The sequence below is a fragment of the Phascolarctos cinereus genome, unplaced genomic scaffold, assembly GCF_003287225.1.
Source record: "Phascolarctos cinereus isolate Bilbo 61053 unplaced genomic scaffold, phaCin_HiC Scaffold_726;HRSCAF=1367, whole genome shotgun sequence".
NCBI classification, from domain to species: Eukaryota; Metazoa; Chordata; class Mammalia; order Diprotodontia; family Phascolarctidae; genus Phascolarctos; species Phascolarctos cinereus.
Window position 1 is genome coordinate 192,042,469 of NW_027556098.1, and position 4,197 is coordinate 192,046,665.

At 38.2% G+C, this 4,197-nt stretch overlaps 1 pseudogene; it reads left to right on the forward strand.

The window, feature by feature from the left end:
- Positions 1-242: 242 nt before the first annotated feature.
- LOC110213275 (heat shock cognate 71 kDa protein-like) lies at positions 243-2,144 on the forward strand (annotated as a pseudogene).
- The last annotated feature ends 2,053 nt before the right edge of the window (positions 2,145-4,197 follow it).

Consider the following 4,197-nt stretch of genomic DNA (forward strand, 5'->3'; position numbering starts at 1 on the left):
TACTTTAATCCATCCATATGCCTTGTCTCCCCCATTAGAATGTGAGCTCATTGAGAGTAAGGATTGTGTAGTTTTCTGTTTGTATCCCTAGTGCTTAGTATAGTGCTTTATATGTAGTAAGTTTTTAATGAATGCTTTATCCATTTATTTATTTCAAGATGTTGCTATCACATTTACTCAGTTCATCAGTGGCCCTTCTTACTACATGATGGTCATCTATGATGCCCAACACCCCAGTAACCATGTCAAAGGGACCTATAGTTGGCATTGATTTTAGTATCGCTTATTCCTGTGTAGGAGTCTTTCAACCTGCAAAAGTAGACACCATTGCTAATGAACAAGGTAACAAGACCACCCCAAGCTATATTGCCTTCATAGAACATTTAATCAGTGATGCTACAAAGAATCAGGCTGCAATGAACTTCACCAACACAATATTTGGTGCCGAACATCTGATTGGTCACAGATTTGATGATTCATTTGTACATTCAGACATGAAACATTGGCCTTTTCACAGTGGTCAATGACACATATAGGCCTAAGGTCTAAGTGAAACATGAAGAGAACAAAAGTTTATATCCAGAATTATCTCCTGTTGTCTTGACCAAAATGAAAGAAATTGCTGAAGCTTATCGTGGGAAGACTGTTGCAAATGCTATCATCACAGTGCCAGCCTACTTCAACAATTCCCAACTTCAGCCACCAAAGATGCTAAAGCCATCACTGATCTCAGTGTGTTCCAAATCATCAATAAGTCAATTGCTGTTGCTATTGTTTAGGGCTTATGTAAAAAGATTGATATTGAGAGAAATGTGTGGAACTTTGACCTTAGAGGTGGCACATTCAATTTCTCCCTTCTTACCATTAAAGATTGAATATTTGAAGTTAAGTTCACAGCTGGGGATACCCACTTGAGTAGGAAAGACTGACAATCATATGGTCAACCATTTCATTGCTGAGTTCAAGCAAAAGCACAAGGATATCAGTGAGGACAAGATGGTTGTCTGCTGTCTATGCATCACTTGTGAAGATGCAAAGTGCATGCTCTCTTCCAGTACCCAGGCCAATATTGACTCCCTCTATGAAAGTAGAAATATAAGTATACCTCTATCATCTGTTCCCATTTTGAAGAGCTAAATGCTTACCTCTTCCACAGCACACTGGACCCTGTGGGAAAGACCATAAGATATGCCAAGCTAGATAAATCACAGATACATGACATCATCTTCGTAGAGAGTTCCACTCAAATCTCCCAAATCCAGAAGCTTCTGAAGGACTTCTTCAATGTCAAGGAGCTCAACAAGAGCAGCAGTCCTGATGGGGTGTTGCCTATGATGTGGCTGTCCAGGCTGCTGTCTTGTCTGGTGATAAATCTGAGAATATGCAGGACTTGCTGCTGTTAGACATAACTTCTTTTTCCCTTGGTATTGAAACTGATGGTGGAGTTATGACAGTTTTGATGAAATGCAATACCACCATCCCCAATAAACATATGTAGATCTTTACCACCTGCTTAGAGAACCAGTCTGGTGTGCTTATTCAGGTTTATGAAGGTGAGAGAACAATGATAAAGGATAACAACCTCCTTGTCAAGTTTGAGGTCACAGGAACCCTCCCCCCATTCTTTGGGGTGTTCCACAGATTGAAGTAACATTTGACAATGATACAAATGGCATTCTTAATGTTCCTCTTGTGGATAAGAGCACAGTCAAGGAGAAAAAGATCACCATCACCAATGACAAAAGTCATCTGAACAATTAATATATTGAGTGTATAATTCAGGAGGCTGAGAAATACAAGGTTGAGGATGAGAAGTAGAGAGACAAGGTGTCTTCCAAGAATTTTCTTAAATCTTATGTTTCAATATGAAGGCTAACATAGAAGATGAGAAATTAGGCAAAATTAGTGATGAAGACAATAAGAAGATCCTTGACAAATATAATGAAGATAAGAACCAAACTGCTGAGAAGGAAGAATGTGAGCAGCAGCAGAAAGAATTGGAAAAGGTCCACAACCCATTACTTAGCTGTACCAAAGTGCAGGGGGCATGCACGTCAGCAGGTATGCTTTGTGGGTTTCCAGAGGATAGACCAGCCCCATCTGGAGGTGCTTCTTCTGGACCCACCATTGAGGAGTTCAACTAAACACAGCAGAAGAAAGAGTCCATACAGCTTTCCAAAAATTAAAGGACTCAAAAATGTATAGCCAATGCAGTTGCAGTTTAAAAATAACATTTAAGCTACTATATAAATCTGGGCATCCTTCGTATTTGAATGTGTGCAAAGAGAGTGAAATGAATAACATTGAACTTTATCAGCATTGCAAACAAGTGGAAATGCAATTCTTGTCCTAAAGAATAAAATCTATTTAAAATTGGCAGCAAAAAATTTTTGTCATCACAAAAAGTACTGTTATGAATATTTTATTATTTATTGGACCTTTATTTCTGTCTTTTACTTCCTTAGGGCACATTCTTAGTAGTAACATCTCTGGGTCAAGGAGTATGGACAGTTTATTCACTTTTCTTGCAAAATTTCAAAATGAAATCCCAAATTAATGGACTATTTAAATCAACTTACACTATTGGTGGTGTGCAGAAATTTTCCAAATGATTCCTTATCTTCTTATCTCAATTACTACCCAGAGACTTAGTTCTTGTCAGCTATTATTAAGTTCCAGTATGCCTTCCTCTATGGTATCCTGTACAAACCAGGCCTTGTTTCTGTCATGATAGAAGGGCAGTTCTAGTCTCTAAAAGTGGTCAGTTTGGGTCTCTGATATTAAAGGATTTGTACGAAATCCAATAGACCTTCTGTCTATGATGCCATTGATTGAGTCCTTAGCAGATACTTAGCTCTTGGTCTCAAAAAGAAACTGAACCATGCTATAGCACCAAAGTATTGATGTTAGACAAATTGGTAGGGGATTTTACACCTAGACCACCAACAGGCTCCCGCAAGCTGAATCAGTTTTTCTAACTATTCATTTTCCGTAGAAACGGATTGAAGTGTGCCCTGACAGGAGATAAGGTAAAAACCTGCATGTAGAGAGATTCATTGAGATTGATGATAAGGTAGATTATGACATTACACATCATTTTGACTTTATGGATGTCTTCAGTATTGAGAAGAAAAGGAAGCAAGAGGATTTTGCTTTACATTGTAATGCAATCTTGCTTGCATTGAATCAACTGAAGGGACAAAGTATAATTTATGCAAAGTAAGAAAGACCACAGTGGGTGCAAAAAGCTTCCCTCATCTGGTGATCCACAATAAACATATTAGCCATTACCTATATCCTCTAAAAAAGGTAGGGGGGTGGGGGTGGAATGATATCGTCCAAATTGATTTAGAGACTTACAATACCACTGTTTTCATCAAGTTTGTTACTGATAACCTATGAACAGTGACCTAATTTGGGTCAAATTGGTACGCTGACAAACTGCAAGAGATAACTTAGCTCTTTTGATGTCATCCATGTACAGGAAGCCAAAGAAACTGCTCTGCCTCAATGTTTTTAAACATCTTTCTTATTGAAAAGTTAACAAATCTTGAATATCTCTGCCCTGAGGAATAGATATTCATCTCACCATTGCTACGGAAAGAGACAAGAAATTGGCAGCAAAACAGAGCACTGGATAAATGATTACAGATCAGAAATAAGTTGGTTTCTTTTTAAAGTCAAGGGAAGTTGTTTGTTCCAATCTATTCTACACAAATTTTCTCTGAATTTTACGATCTTTTTTTAAAAAATAAACTTTTCTTTAGATTATTGCTAGATGGCACAGTGCTAGACTTAAAGCTCAGAAGACCTGAGTTAAGATCTTGGCTTAGACACAGTCTCCTCTCTCTCTCTCTCTCTCTCTCTCTCTCTCTCTCTCTCTCTCTCTCTCTCTCTCTCTCTCTCTCTCTCTCTCTCTCCCTCTCTCTCTCACTCTCTCTCTCTCTCTCTCTCTCTCTCTCTCTCTCTCTCTCTCTCTCTCTCTCTCTCCTTGTAAAATGGGAATAATAATAGTACCTACCTCCCAATGTGTTTGTGAGGATAAAGCAAAGTAAAATTTGTGAGGCATTTTGGATCCTTAAAACACTATGCAGAGGGGGTAGAATTGAGATGGTAGACTTAAAGCTGCATTTTTCCAAGTCTCCCAACACAGATCTTCCAAAAAAAAAAATTTAATATGTCTAACCAAATTGTAGG